Genomic DNA, 16006 nt, shown 5'->3' with positions numbered 1-16006 from the left:
CCTCCCATAGACCCCGGTCCGCTGCGCTCTACAGGGCAGGTGGAGCCAGGGCTGTGCTCCAAGTGGATATGGGCCTGGCCCAGCCTGCCCCACACATACTCCAGGGCAATACACCCACTCCCATGCCCCCCCCCCCCCGGACCAACAGCACACGGCAGCATGCAGTGGCAGAAGCCCCGTTCCCCCAGTCCCGCACCCCTCTGCCCTGGCTGGGCAGCTTGTCCCAGCCCCAGTCCCAATCCCTCCCTCCCTCCCTGCGGGGTCATTGATCTGTCCCCCCTCCATGCCCCTTCTCTCCCCCATCTGCCCTCCACAACAGACTTCCCAGATGGAGGCAGCTGTGTCCAGCATCCTCAAGGACTGTTGCCTGTTAAATCTATGTCCAAATCTCCAAATAGGCGTCAAATCTTCAAATCCAAATCAGCCAAACCAAATTGGGACGGTGATTCAAATCAGAATCAAATCACTGTCCCTCTGAATAGTCTGAATCCAAATCTGAACTGAATACTTGCTGCTTTGCACATTCCTACTATACAGCTCTTGTGCACTCTAGTAAATGAGTACTTCTTCATTGAATAACTTTAGTCTGGATTCAGCAAAGTATTTAAGCACATATTTAATCCCACTATGTGCTTCAGCTCTGTTTTAAATAGGGCTGCCCATGTGAATTGGAGGTCAAGTACTAGAAGATTGTGTTTTAATATTAGAGTTTCACATACTGTACTTGCTTTAACATACTTTTTAATATATATGAATGAATGGCACTTCATATATGACTTGATATGATTATACTGCATATTGTTGTCTGGACGCTATTTCACATTTCATAAACCCCAGTGTTACCAACACTTCAGGTGAAGTACAGAAAAGTCTGCTTCATAAAACAGAATCTGTGGGTCTCATCCTTCTAACTTCTGTGAGGAGCCTATTTATGAAAATTGTGCCATGGCAACCTACTAATTCCTTTGAAATATTTGGCTAAGTACAGGCATAAGGGTTTGAAGGATTGAAACTTTGTTTTGCAAACAAAATAATATAATTAATGAATTTAGGACAATTGTGTAGATTAAGAAAAAGGAACAAAACATACATGTTATAAAACATTGGTTTCATAATCTAATACAATGAGTGTGGGTAGAATATATATAGCAAGCCCAGGTAATGTTGTTTTTAAGCTCAAACATAAAACTGGAAAATATAATTAAACAAGAACATAGATACAATATTTAATTAGTATCTGCAGTAGCATTCTATAACATTCCAATAATAGCCCATATTCTCATACCTGGGAATAAAATTAAATACAGGGTTGCTCAGATATCCCATGATAATAATGGTACAAGAATTTAGTTTGATTAGATAAGATAAAAAGAACAGAGCAGGAGAGGAGGAGAAAAAGAAAAACAGACAAATATATTGGGGAACAAAGCCAAAAGTGTCATTCTCTCAAGTCAGTGGTTTTCAAGCTCTGGTCTGTGGACCCTTGCAGTCAACAGACTATGTCTAAGGGGTCAACAAAAGATTATTATGATTATTCAAAAGTATTTGAATACCCACACCTAACATTAAAATGGGTCTGCACCTCCATTAAATTTTTTTTAGGGGGCTGCAAATGAAAAAAGGTTGAAAACCACTGGTCTAAGTGTTCAGAGACCATGATGATGGGTGCAGGATTAACAGACATTCAAACAGCTTCTGTTACATTTAATATAAAAATATTTGTTTGGAAAGGGATTTTTAATCTTTAATACTATCTTAGATAGCATCTGAGAGTGCTGTTACTGCCCTGATAACTCCACTGGTATTTCAAAGTATTCTTTGGCTAAATCCTCCTGGTCTTACCCATGGAAACCATCCCATTGAAGCTACAAGGCAAGGCTAATAAGTTTTTTACCATTAAGTCACTAGGATTCACATTCACTGCATTGTTCCTACCTCAAAATCAAGATTGTAGACATCTAAAGTATCTTGCTATTGATTTGCAACTTGGAATGCTCTGTTTCTTTTTTGTCCCACATATTTGTCCATTTGCTTGTGTATTGTTTCTAACACTGTCAATTTACAAGGAGATGCAACTTGAGAGGTGCTTATTTCCTCAGGATTACTACTCACTTGGACTACATTGTTAGTTGCAAGTGCTCAGCATTACTGAGAGGGGCATGTCAGGAGCAGGTGTGGTACACTTGAAGCATCCATTTACTCAGCTGATCTTTGGGCAGTTTTAGCCATTGCAAATAAGGATAGCATTTAAACTCCTCTGAGTTATACCAAGTGTTGATCTGGTCCTTGATCAGCTAAAGTGATGGATATGAACTTAGCACAATTGAGGATGAAGTTCATACTTTTAGAATGCAACAATAGCTATAAAAAATAATTTAAGTGGAAACAGGATCAGATGCTGAACAGGGTGATTATATATTAAACTAACCAAAATAGGTCACACATACCTATACTGTGAAGGTGTGAAAGAAACTTGATACTAGAGGAAATATAATGGAAAAAAGAGAGAAAAAAAAGGACTATTTTTTTTCAATAAACTGAGTTGTTTGGGTTCAGGTCAGCTTCAGACTACAGAACACGATGATGGAGCAAGTTGACCTTCTCAGGCATAGACATGATTTCTCAAGCAAATTAACCTTTTTCTCACCTACAGACAGAACAACAAAAACAAAACAAAAAACCCATAAATCAACTGGTAAGCCTGTTATTTTAGAAAAGACATAGAATAGTGAAATAAATTCTTCCAATATACCTTTGCATCATTCATATAGACAGAAAAACAATTACAAAGTAAATCAGATCCCTTCTTTAATTGATTACATTCTGAAGCCCTCTCTTAAGAAAAGTTGCTGTACAACCAGCCAATATTCAAATTGCTGGCTCTGGCAAAAAATATGCCTTCCCTTGGTTTTTTTTAATTCTCCTCAGCAATCTCAATATTATGTGAAAACAGACAAACAAATAAAAACCTTTGTAATTACCTTTTTCCAAATTAAGACATCCAGATATTGTGTTTTAGGTTATCATAGTAAAGCAACTATGTTACACTTCATAGGAAAAAGAAGTAGATGCAGCAAATTCCTAGTTTTGTTGTTTGCAAAGTACTGTGTAACTTTCTTAAAGGGAAAGAGAGAGACTTTTGAGCAACAGTAACTATGGCTCATCACATCTCGAGACAAATCTACAGAAATGTCAATAAGGATGTGAATTTCAGTATCCTTAGTACAAAATCTGTGCCTTGTGTGGTGAAACAAGCTAGCAGAAGAATGAAAGCAGCAGGTTGGAATTAAAACCCATCTTGTTACCTCAGTGGTCAGTCTTGGCAATGGTCCAATATTCAACACACAGGTTTAATATGAGCAGGGCTAGAGAATTAGATTCTAACATAAAATCAAGATAGATTTGCAACAGAACATAATGTTTATGCAAAGCCAAACCAAATTAAAGTTTGGTGAAGTCTGTGACTTTCAATGACTAACATACATGAGAACACCTGCCTGTGGAGTTGATGGGGCAACCCATTTGTTCAAGTTAATATATTGAAGGAATCCACAATTCCAGGCTTTTCTCCTGGATCACAGTCCATGTAGTTCAGGTCTAATTTTCTACATACTCTTCTGTACTAACTAGCTGTTACTATGCTGAGACTAAGAATATTTTAGCATTAAGCTCTAAAACCCATAGAAAATACATTGCAATGACAACACAGACACACTCTGACAGCAAAGTCTTTGAAGTTGACTATAAACAGAACTATTTTCAGTTCTTTGCTATGGAGTTTTCTCTGCAGAAACTATTGCTCCTTTTTGAAGACTCTAACCTGTACACTGCCTACGGTATGTAGCACTGGAATGGATTAAAGATTAATTGCACTTTCCAACACATATAACATTGCAGTTTCACTGTAGGCCTCATAGCAGAGCTGCTGTATCTTGATAGCACATTATGGGGGAAAATGAGGTTGAAGTCTGACTCCATTCTTAACTTCTGAAATGATTTGAATGTAAAAATTGTATTCAAATCTATTCCTAATTAAGAGCTGTTTTTTTGTGAAAAGGTTCATATTTCTAGACCTCGGTGCTTTAAAAGCTGTGGAAATGTGTAGATTTTAACACTCAACTAGCCTAGTCATGAGTAAATTGGCTAACTTATGAAACCCCCATTTTGTGCATTGATCTTTGAGTCTAGAATTTGAAGAGGTGCTTTTTCATCAAGCCTGTTTCAAAGCCCTAAGAGATTCTGCTTTTAAAAATCTGAAAGAGTAAAAAATCTTCAAGGTCAATGTTGCCAATGCTTAAGTGCTGCAGTAGGGGTGAACTAAAAATTAAAGCTTGCAGACATTAAAAAAAACAAAACCCAAAATACACACTACACTGGAAAAAGCAGTGTGTTAATTCAACCCAGCTCCACAGAATCTGTATAGTTCAAGTGCTTCAGCAGGGCTTTTTGGCATTTCTATCTAAACCTGATTCAATCATCTATTAGATAAAAGTGCCAAAAGAGCCCCACTAAAGTGCCCAATCTACACAGATATTAGGCAAGCCAGGTCCAACTAACATGCAGCATCTTCTGGGCATGAATTGGGCTCCGCGTGGAAGGCGCTAAGTTTAAAGTGCCACTTTTTTTAAAAATGTGCAACCACCCTTAGTGTTGTATAACTTGCATGCTAGCCACATAATCTGCAAGTTCAAACAATAGCTTATGCAGTGTATTATGCAGCTGTGGAAACCTCCCACTTTTTTCCTGCATGTCATGGGGTGCATCTACATGTTCAAATAATCTGGAAGCAGTTTACTCTTGAGTAAACTACTCAAAAGTAAACTCTCCCAGGCACGTATCTATACATACAGGGACACAGAGGAGGATTTGCTGCTCCTAGCAGCAGACTGCTCCTGCTCCTGATGGCCCTGCAATGAGCCCCTACAGCAGCCAGGGCGAGCTCTGTGCTCCCCCAGGGTGCTAGCCCAGGGGCCAGGAGACAGCTGTCTCCTGGTGGGAGCTGGGACATTGTTCCCTACCCCTGGGATCTGCCTGCTGCCAGGGCAAGCTCCACCACCAGAGCCCAAGCAGGGAAAATGTCCCCCTGCCCTGGCAGCAGGGAGCTCCCAGCCCCAGCTCTGAGGTCATGGTGCCAGTGCTGGGAGATAAGGCTCTCCCAGAACTGGCTCCGCAGTCATGGGGCTGGCATATCTCCTAGCCTCAACCCCCCCAACTGCGGGGCTCGGGCTGGTAGATAAGGATCTCCCACCACCCAGCCCCGTGTTCATGGAGTGGGGACTGGGAGCTCCCTGCTGCCAGGTGGAGGGAAACATTGCCTCTGTTCTGGATCCAGTGACAGAAACCTGGAGGAGCAAGTGAGGGAACTCAAGGAGGTGTTGAACAGGCTAAGGGGGATCAGGGAGGATGAGGCTGTGATTGACAAGTACTTCCATTCCTTACAGCTCCAGATGCCTACAGGTGAAACCTCACAACAGGAATCTGCAGCAGGGGAGTGAACGACTGTCACCTCCAGACCCGGGTGACAGGACCTGGCATCTGCTTCCCCACTGCGTCTGGGGAACAGGTACGGGGCCCTGGCAGCCTTGGTGGAGGAGACAGAGGAGGAACATTCTCTAGTAGAGGAGGCAGCAGAGGAACATTCTCCAGCAGAGGAGGATACAGAGGAAGTGGTCCCTGCAGCCACCGCCCAGGCAGAAGCAGAAATGCCGAGTTATTGTGGTAGGCGACTCAATCCTGAGAGGCACGGAAGGGCCGATCTGCTGACCAGATCCCATAATGAGAGAGGTCTCCTGCATGCCTGGAGCTAAGATCAGTGACATCATTGCAAGGATTCCTAAACTCATCAAGCCCTCTGAATACTACCCCATAGTCCTTGTCCATGTGGGAACTAATGATGTGACTGGGAGTAGTCTGGACCACATCATGAAAGACTTCCACGAGCTGGGGGTCAGCCTCAGGAAGTCAGTGGCACAGGTGGTATTCTCCTCCTTCCTTCTAGTTGGCAGCAGCCGAAAGCGCCATGATGCCCGCATCAGAGAAGTCAACTAGTGGCTCCAGAGATGGTATTTCAGGAGGGATTCAGATTCTGAAACCACGACTAGCACTTCCAGGGAGAAGGCTTCCTAGGATGGGACGATCTTCATCTGTCTCCTAGAGGTAAGCATCTTTTCTCTTGCAGGTTGGCTGATCTCCTCCAAAGAGCTTTAAACTAGGTTCAACGGGGGGCAGGGAACCAGCGGTTGATGAGAACTCAAGAGCTGGAAAGCCACAAACAAGGCACCTGAACTAACCAGGTAAGCACCAAGGGGAACACACGCCATCAAGGTAAAGGAAGACCAAGAACACCCACTGAGGGCTCAAATATCTTTTCACAAATGCCAGGAGTGTGGGGAACAAGCAGGAGTAACTCACACTCCTGCTTGCTAGCACACAGTATGAGCTAGTTGGCTTAACTGAAACATGATGGGATTCTACGTATGACTGGGTGGTAGGCATTGAGGGGTACAGGTTGTATAGACAAGACAGAGTGGGGAGAAAAGGCGGGGGTGTAGCTCTCCATGTTAAGGAGCAGTACACATTTTCCATCATCAAGGCAGGAATGGAGGAGGGGAATACTGCGGCATTATGGGTCAGGATCCAGGGGGGGCCAGGGGAAAAGGACTTGATAGTGGGGGTCAACTGCAGACCTCCTCACCAGGATGAATAGCTAGATGAGGTATTCTCCAAGCAGCTTTCAGATGCCATACAGGCAAGGGAGGCAGTGGTCATGGGGGACCTAAATTACCCAGACATCAGCTGGGAGGAACAAGCAGCCAAAAAGAGCTGCTCAAGGAGGTTCTTACACTGTGTGCAGGACCTCCCCCTGACCCAGATGGTGTCCAGTCCCACCAGGGGCAGTGCCTTGCTAGACTTGGTCTTAGCAACAGGAGATGATCTTGTGGGAGACCTGTGGGTACACAGTAACCTGGGTGATCGTGACCACCACTTGGTAGAGTTCACTATCCAGTGAAGGGTGAGAAAAATATCCAGTGATGCTAAAGTTTTAGACTTCAGAAAGACCAACCTTAGTTAACTTAGGAACCTAGTTAGTGAGGTGGCTGAACTCAAGAGCTAATGGGGGTCCAAGAGGGTTAGAAGTTTCTCAAGGGAGTGATCCTTGGGGCTCTTCAATGAGTTCTTCGCTTCAGTATTCCTCAATACTAACCAAGACAGTCCCCCCACCTTGAGCATAGACAGATGTCCAGAAGGCACCAGACTGCCAAAGGTTAGTGCTGACTTAGTTAAAGGGCACTTGGAAGGGCTGGATGGGTACAAGTCAGCTGGCCCAGATGACCGCTATCCATGGGTGCTGAAGGAATTGGTCAGTGTCATTGCTGAGCCACTGGCATGGCTGTTTGAGCTCTCATGGTGCTCCAGACAGGTCCCTGAGGACTCGAAAAAGGCCAACGTGGTGCCCATTTTTAAGAAGGGGAGAAGGGAGGAGGCTGGGTAACTTTAGGCCAGTCAGTCTTACCTCTATCCCTGGAAAAATACTAGAAAAATCATCAAAGAGAGTATTTGTGAAAGCCCAGCAAGGGAAAGGATGCTGAAGGAAACCAGCACAGGTTTGTTACAGATAAATCCTTTTATGACAAGGTCACACACTGCCTTTACACAGGAGCGAAGGCCGATGTCATCTACCTGGATTTTAGGAAGGTCTTCGACACAGTTTCGCATTCTATTCTCATAGAGAAGCTAACAGGATGCCTACACAGTCAGGTGGGTGGCTAACTGGCTTAGGGACCACACCCAGAGAATGGTGGTTGACGGGTCATTTTCAACCTGGAAGGAGGTGGGCAGTGGGGTCCCACAGGGTTCGGTCCGTGGGATGGTGTTATTTAATATCTGCATCAGAGATTTGGATGAGGGAGTGGTGAGCACCCTCTCTAAGTTCACAGATGATACCAAATTATGGGGCAAAGTTAATACACCAGAGGGCAGGGAGCAGTTACAGGCTTACTTGGATAGGTTAGATCAATGGGCAGAACGAAACAGGATGCAATTCAACAAAGATAAATGTAAGGTACTCCACCTAGGAAGGAGGAATCCTCAGCACACCTACAGGTTGGGGGAGGTCCTCTTCAGCAGCTCAGAGGCTGAGAGAGATCTTGGAGTCATAGCTGACTCCAAGACGAACATGAGCAGGCAGTGTAAGGAGGCCATCAACAAAGCCAATTGCACCTTGTGTTTTAGCAGATGCGTGACCAACAAATTGAGGGAGGTAAGGCTCCCCCTCTATGCAGCATTAATCAGGCTGCAGTTGGAGTACTGTGTCCAGTTTTGGGCACCGCACTTCAAGAGGGACATGGAGGATCTGGAAAGGGTTCAGAGGAGGGCCACTCACATGATTAGTGGTCTCCGTGAAAGACCCTACAAGGAGAGGTTGGGAGATCTAGATCTCTCCAGCATATAAAAAAACAGCTGAGGTGTGACCTTGTAGCCGCCTATAAATTTATCAGGGGAGGATAGCAGGGAATTGGGGATGCGCTGTTTTTCAGAGCACCCCAGAGAGTAACTAGAAATAATGGGTGCAAACTAGTGGAGCGTAGATTTAGGTTAGACATTAGGAAGAATTTTTTTACAATAAGGGTGGCCAGAGTCTGGAACGGACTTTCAAGAAAGGTGGTGCCATCACCTAACTTGGAGGTCTTCAAGAGGAGGCTTGACAATCACCTGGCTGGGGTCACCTAACCTTGGTCCTCTTTCCTGCTAGGGGCAGGGGGTTGGACATGATGATCCATTGGGTCCCTTCCAACTCTATAATCTATGAATCTATGAAACCCACCCTGGCAACAGCCAGCATCCGGGAGCAGAGAGCAATCTTCGGCCCCCATCTGCTCAGCTCAGCAGGAGCACATTTATTCCTGGTCAGGCATCTGCACATGCGCTATCACGCAGTAAGTAATCTCAAGTAAAGTTGCCACTTGCATTTGCAGGTAGCAAATTTACTCACAATTAGAGCCAATTACTGTGCACTAAGCATCTGCACATGTAAATGCTGACACTTACTGTACAGTAATTAGCTCTACTGTGCAGTAAAGCATCTTGTGTGGATGTGCCCACAATTTACTGATCTACACTGACCTAATGTTCCTTCACCCTTTGTTCTGCTTTCTTGTCCTAGTCACATCTCCATTCTCTCAGTGCACCTGGTCTGCTCTTTCCAAATGCTTAAATGTTTTCTAGCTTCTCCCTGATTCACTCCTCCAAGTGAAGTGCCTCTCGTTGCTACAGAAGTGGGTGAGCTTCTGAAGGATTTTACATAGCATTACCACTGCCCTTTCTGTCCAAGGAGCTTGAACATAGAAGACTGAAATCATCACTGTATTACTTCAGGTTTCACTGTTGTAACTCCAACAACCGTATATTAAATAGTCCCACGTTTTGTAGATAAAGAAAATCTTCTGCACCTTGGCTAATTTAATAACAAATAAGTTATGGGTATAGGGAGTCAAGATCTATGGAGAACTAGGTGGGGATAACCCTAACAGTTCATGACTGTATTTATAGCAATCCTAAATCAAAATACAAAACAACTGGGTCTAGCATCTGCTGTTTAAAAAGGCAGTCCTCACATTTCTTTAATAATGCTATAGAATTTTAGGTTTTGGTTCTGCTGAATCAGTCAGGTTGTTGCTCTTTCTATGTCCTCTGTTCCATTTCTTCTATGACCTGAGGTGGTATGAACTCTTGTCTAACAGCTCTCCTAATTATATACTTGCTTCAATAAAAAATATGACCAAACAAATCTTGCTTCTGGCATATTCCCTGGACCACCAGAGCTCCAACACTATATTTATTCTCAATAGATTACTAAAGCAATTATATTTGTATACCTCTTACTTGTTGCCAGTGGTCTTGCCTGCCATATGGGATGTCTCCAAGATTTAAAGTGACAGTCACTCTCTCAATAGGACTTTTTCAAAGTTATGGTGCTTATTGTAAATAGTCTGCTTAAATAAAAACCAAGTGCAGAAGCCATTTTTTTCATTAACATCTGTGAACCTATTATGATAGTAAGATATTAGAAGGCCAGCCTTTCACACCTGATTCTGAACATTCTCCCAAGGATCTTACTGCACTTAATATTAAATGCTGTCATTGATCTAGTGAGATTTTGTCTAAGTCATGATTAGGTTTGTAAAGACAAATATTTTTAAAATGGTCAGCATAGGCTTTTCTCATTTAAATAATAATCACCAAGATTACTAAAATTCATTTTACTGTCTTGATTGAACTTGAACTTTCTTCTCATATTGGGCTATTCATATTCATAAAGACATGGATGGGTAAATTCACTTTTAGTGGACATCCTTAGAGGCTCTACATTCTGTAAAGTGTTACAGTCTAAGATTTTTTACAGACAAAACTAATAATTTTGGGGCCTGGTTTACCAACATTCCAGAGTTCCCATTCCCAGGCCCCTGTTATTATGCTTCAAGCCAAACACTAAAAAACCTTAAATCACTGTACTACACCCATTTTTATAAAATGTTTCTGATAGTACTGGAACAGCTCCCCATAGAAATACCACCAGGGTCCATTTGTTTGTAAGCTCCTTGAGCAAGGATCAGCCATTTTGTTCTATGTTTGCACAGTATCCAGTAGGCCTGTGTGAATAGGGAAGTATTTGATTCAGATTCAGATTTGGCCCCATCCAATTTGGCCAAATCAGAATTGGAGATTCAGCGCTGATTTGGAGATGCAGAACAGCTGGGGAGGCACAGTTTGGTGGCTGCAGGTTCTCCCATGGCTCCTCCAGCTGTGCCTGCCTATCCCTGGGCAGGGGGAGCCACTGGAGAAGCCCCCACAGCTGTCCTGCCCAGCCCCAGCCTAGTCCCAGCACTTAAAAAAAAAGCCCTGCACTCACTGGCTGCAGCAGTGGTGACTGGGGCCCCTGGACACTTGTGACAGAGCCCCCCTGTGCAGCATAGGGCAGTGGGGGGGCAGTAGGGATGCCCCCCCCCTCACCAGGTGCCCATGCAGCAGTTGCCCCATGACGCAGGTCCAGCATGGTTCAGGAGGGTGCCATGTGCTGTCTGGGATCTGGGTCTTCTGGGCCTGAGTGGTGCCGGACTCCAGCTGACTGCCAGAGCTGCCCCAGCTCCCAGACAGTGCATGGTGCCCTGCTGAGCCATGCTGCACCCACACCATGAGGCAGCTGCCACACAGGTGCCAAGCATGGGAGGGAGATCCCCACTGCCCCCACTGCCCCATGCTGCATGAGGGGGCTCTGCCACGATCCCTCAGAGGCCCTCATTGCTGCTGCCAGAACTGGTGAGTGCGGGGCTTTTTTTCTTTTTTTTTTAAGTGCCAGGAGGCTGGGCTGGGCAAGGGATGGGACTGGGCAGGGCAGCCATGGGGGTTTCTCCCATGACTCCTCCAGCTGTGCCTGCCTCTGCCCCAGTGGGGAAAGCCACAGGGGCTATGCCCTGCTGCCACTCACCCAGCCAGCATGGCAGGGGGGGAAGGGCATGATGCAGGCTTGGCTTGCTCTGGGCAGGAGCAGAGAATAGTGCCCACTCCCAGCACTGCCAGGCCCACATCAGCACTGGGAGGGGGGCTCTGCCCTGCCACTGCTTGCCAGCTGGTGTGAGGGGTGTGGGATGCAGGCACATCAGCACTGGGAGTGGGGGGCTATGCCCTGCTGCCACTTGCTCCCTTCCACCTGGAGCGAGCTGCGCCTGCATCATGCCCCCTTCTCACCACCCCGGCTGGGCAAGCAGCAGCAGGGCAGAGCCCCCACTCCAAGCACTGCTGCATCTGCATCCTGCATCCCCCCACCTCCTCCCCATGTAATGTGCCCCCCCTCACCAGCTTGGCAGCTTGTCCCAGCCCGAACCCCAACAGACTTACCAGTTGGAGGCAGCTGTATCAGCTGCCTGTTTAGTCTCTGGCCGAATCTCCAAAGCAGCCGAATCCTTTCCAAAGCTTTTCCAAAACAATTCGGATGCTTTGAATCAATTTGGAGCTTTTAATTGGTCTCCTGATCTTATTTGGATTTGGAGATTCAGTTCCTGAATAGGGCTGAATCTCCTCCAAATTGAATCAGCTACCAAAGCTTCATACAGCCCTAGTATCCAGCACAATGCAGTTCTTGTCCTTAAGTGGAGGTACTACTTCCATACAAATAATAGGTAGCGGGCTCAGTGCATTACAGAACTTCATATAGACACTTGCAATCTGCTTCAGACAATTCGAGTCCTTATAAAATAGACTTACTTTAATTGGGAAATGTTTAATATCAGTCAAATTATAAATGCAGATACAACCATATTTGTTTTCTTAGCAGATAATGACTAATTTTGATTTACAGGGAATGGAATAACTTTACTCAGTATGATCTGCACAGTCCTTGTCATACATTTACCCTCAGAACTTGTTTTCATTTACTGTTTAATCTTTTTTTTCCAATTATAGCTTTTGTACTATTGTTTAGAGGAACTTATACACTGGGTTACATAGAGTGCCTCTCCAATTTTCTCTCAGCCTCTGCTTTGAATTGCCTGTTCTTATCTTCTAATTAAAATGACACATGGTGGTCTGGATTGAAATCCTATTGAATTAAATGACACAAGGTGGTCTGGAGTGAAATCTGACAGAGTGCAGCCAAATTTGGAAATATTTTAAGTGTCAAGTTACTGATTTTAGATCTTGGTGTACTTTAGCTCAGGTGGCTGTTGAACTAATAACTAGAAGATACCAGCCAATAGCCACCAGTGAGAGTGCTAATTCTTCTATTAGAGAAAGTTTATCATGTGAAGCCTTTACGCTTAGATTGGCAAAGATCCTATATAGTATTTAAAAATGTATTTGCTCAACTAAATGAATAAGAATTAAATAAAGAGAAAGATACACTTTGTGCTAAAAGCTTTCCTGTACAGTACAGTATAATAAATGGTAAATGAAAGCTAGTCAAGTAAATAAAATATATTACTTCTGTTTTTGCATTTGAATTAATTATACAAAAAATAGGTTATAGGGATTTTTGTTTCCTAAGGGGAGAATGTGTTTGGTCAAAGCATTTTAATGAAATAATTCCTTTTCAGCCAAAAGAAAAATGGGGAAAACCAGAAACTTTGTTTTGGTTGGCATTTTTCCTTTTAGATAACAACAACAACAACAACAACGATAATAATACAGTAGTTTTGTTTTCATTTAACCTCCCCCCTTTTTTACTACTTTTTTCTTTTTCTTTTATTGATAGTCCTGTGAGGGTTGGGGGGAAAAAGAATAAAACATCAAATAATCAGAAACTGATTTTTGTGGTTTCAAATTTGTCAATAATCGAAAGTCTCCAACAAAAATGTCTAGCAGAATAAAGCATTTTCTGCTAGAAAAAGCCCACAGAAAAGATAAAGCATTTGTAATATAATTGCTTAGAGATTATAAATAATGAACACATGTAATTGATATAGAGAGAAGAAAAATAACCTTATGCGAAAAAAAAAAACCTTAGGCAGACCGTCAAAACCATGAAAGTAACAGGAAGGTCATTCAACGGAGTTTTGTTTCTGGTTTTTTCCCAGACTGCACCTCCCTTGTCTACTAATGCAAGAAACATAAGAAAAAAATAGAAGAACAGGAACAATATACATTCAGGAAACATCAGCACTCTAAATCTATTTAAAATATACTGATAATCATTCATAAATTGAGTAGGAAAGAGTAAATTCAAGTGAGATGGGAGTTTTCATGGCATTGAGGTAAGAGAAAATCATCCTACATGAAAAACAAGGTCTGGAAATTACTAAGAGCTGGTTTAAAGTACCAGGTACTGCCTAACAGTATGAGTGAGCTCCAGGTTTCTAAAACTAAACTGGTTCTGTATTAAGAGACGTTGCAATAGCCAGTAGATTCCAGCCAGGCACATACATACTAGCATCCAGGTAACTCCTCTAAACTCTTTCCTCCTTTTGCCAAGCTGTGCTCCTTGCTCCAAGTTTCTTGCAGATTGTTACTTCTTTCTTAACTCTCCCTTGAGAATTCTTGCCTAAATGTGCTGACTTGCCAGGGCCGGAGGTTACATAGCTCGCCAGAGGGTCTTTACAGCTGGGCCAGTGGTAGACTCATAGCCATTCAAGTATGACGTTTTCTGACCAGTCTACTGTTCCTGCTTATCTATGATGTTAGGATTATGTTACAGCTAGTTTCACTATCCAACTCAAATCCAATTGTTCGTTGTGTTAGGATTATGTTACAGCTAGTTTCACTATCCAACTCAAATCAAATTGTTCATTGATCTAGTAGTTGAAATATGTTAATTGAATATGAACATTAAACTGCCTGTATACTAGAAACCTTTGCATCTACTCAAGTCACGCTACAGACATCCTCCTCTTTCCTGGAAGTCTGTGTGTCAAGCACTGCTCATAACACTTATTTTTTTCTTCTGGGATAGTTATGGCATTAGGCTATAAAGGGGTTCTGTATTTTCATGCTTCTTCTAACATTGCCCATAGGGTGGATTTCTTCAGCCTTCCTTGTTACTTCCTACAGTATATGCACTGGAGCTTGGCTTGCCTTAGATTTGCGTCTTGGGTTCCTTCAGTTTAATCCCTCATTCTCTTCCACCACTAGCAACAGTCATTATTTTGCAATTTTCCCTGGAAATTTTGGCTGCCTTTGGACTTGAGCACATCCTTGTAATATTAGAATTGTTTCTCTCAATAATCTCTTCTCTTAGCTATAATCATATGTCTTATAAAGGATCCTGTCTCTAATTAAAAAATGTTTGTTTCTCCTTAACCTGCAAAACTTGTCATCAAGAGCATCTTCCCAATATGCAAATGAACCTTTGCACAGAGCTTCTGCTGCTTTTGATCCCCAGTGCAATAGACAAAGCCTTACCCATTATTTATTCCTTTATTACTTTTGGGCCGAACTTGTCACCTGAAGCATGGACCCCATTTCAGAACTAAAGAACAGTACTTATGATGTAAAGGAGCAATTAAGGCTGTAACAAAGTTCATAAAGGAGTGAAATTAACATAATGAAGAGATGGGAAGGAAATAAAAAAAGCACTGAGGGACAGAAAATACAACCTTGTAGGTATGGAATATCTTAATTTCCTGAAGATATTTCCAGCCCTCAAAGCAGGAAAGCATTTAATCACATATTTAAGAGATTATTCATGTATTCAAAGTTAAGCACATGCTGAAGTACTTTGCTAGGCCACCATCATAATGAAACTAAAGCTGGGAATGGAAAAATGAGCAACAAATTTGTGGACATTGCATATGATTGTTTCCTTACATTGCCTACCATGATGGAGTCCTGGACAAGGATTAGGGCTCCTAGGTGCTATAATAATACAAATAGCAATAAAAATCACACACTTTGTAAAATAATAGTAACTACAATAAGGACTAATTTTTGTAAGAATCTTGTAACAATGCTAAGGCTAGTGTTGTAAAAAAGGGGGAGAATGAGTTAAACAACAAGTATTATAATTTAGTTAAGGATTGGGATTAATGTTCAACTAAGAAGCTGAAAAAAATCAGGTAGATTGGATTTCAGCAGAGCAAAATTTGGTAGAAGGCAGGAAGTGCAGGGTGAAATTGAACAGGATAAAGTAATGGAGAGAAAGGACACAGAGGGGAAATGGAAAGTGTTCAAAGATAAATTAATGTATGCCCAAGGGTTATGCATGCCATCTAGCAATAATTGCACAAGGAGGTTTTTTCAAAGAGCTAGTGTGAAGGAACAGAGAAGTGTAAAAGTAATCAAGGGTGAGAAAGAGACAGACACGAGTTATAAAACTTCAAATGCGAGCAGGTTTGGAATGATTGCATAATGAAGTTAAGAGAGCATAAAAAGTGATAAGAAAAGCATAGGTAGAGAATGAAAGGAAACTTTCACAAGAGGATAAAATGAAATATAACAGAATTTTCTGGTGCTATATGGAAACAAGATGAGGCTAGCAAAGTAGATCATAGGATCTCTTAGAACTACAGAAGGGCAAAGT

At 42.8% G+C, this 16006-nt stretch overlaps 1 long non-coding RNA gene across 3 annotated transcripts; it reads right to left on the bottom strand.

Annotated features, from left to right (window-relative positions):
* Positions 1 to 450: 450 nt before the first annotated feature.
* On the bottom strand, positions 451 to 14217 carry LOC109300647. Of its 3 annotated transcripts, none has more exons than XR_002098289.1 (3): positions 13494 to 14217; positions 9876 to 9992; positions 451 to 2647 (listed from the first exon to the last, which is right to left on the bottom strand). It is a non-coding gene; the product is annotated as an uncharacterized LOC109300647 (long non-coding RNA). The 3 variants fall into 3 exon arrangements; XR_002098288.1 differs by having other exon boundaries at positions 9876 to 9989; XR_002098290.1 differs by lacking the exon at positions 13494 to 14217 and having other exon boundaries at positions 451 to 2294; positions 2448 to 2647; positions 9876 to 10710.
* Positions 14218 to 16006: the final 1789 nt, after the last annotated feature.

Source organism: Gavialis gangeticus, unplaced genomic scaffold (assembly GCF_001723915.1).
Source record: "Gavialis gangeticus isolate Ggan-Ray unplaced genomic scaffold, GavGan_comp1, whole genome shotgun sequence".
Classification (NCBI taxonomy): domain Eukaryota; kingdom Metazoa; phylum Chordata; order Crocodylia; family Gavialidae; genus Gavialis; species Gavialis gangeticus.
This window is presented reverse-complemented; position numbering and strand designations above follow the sequence as displayed.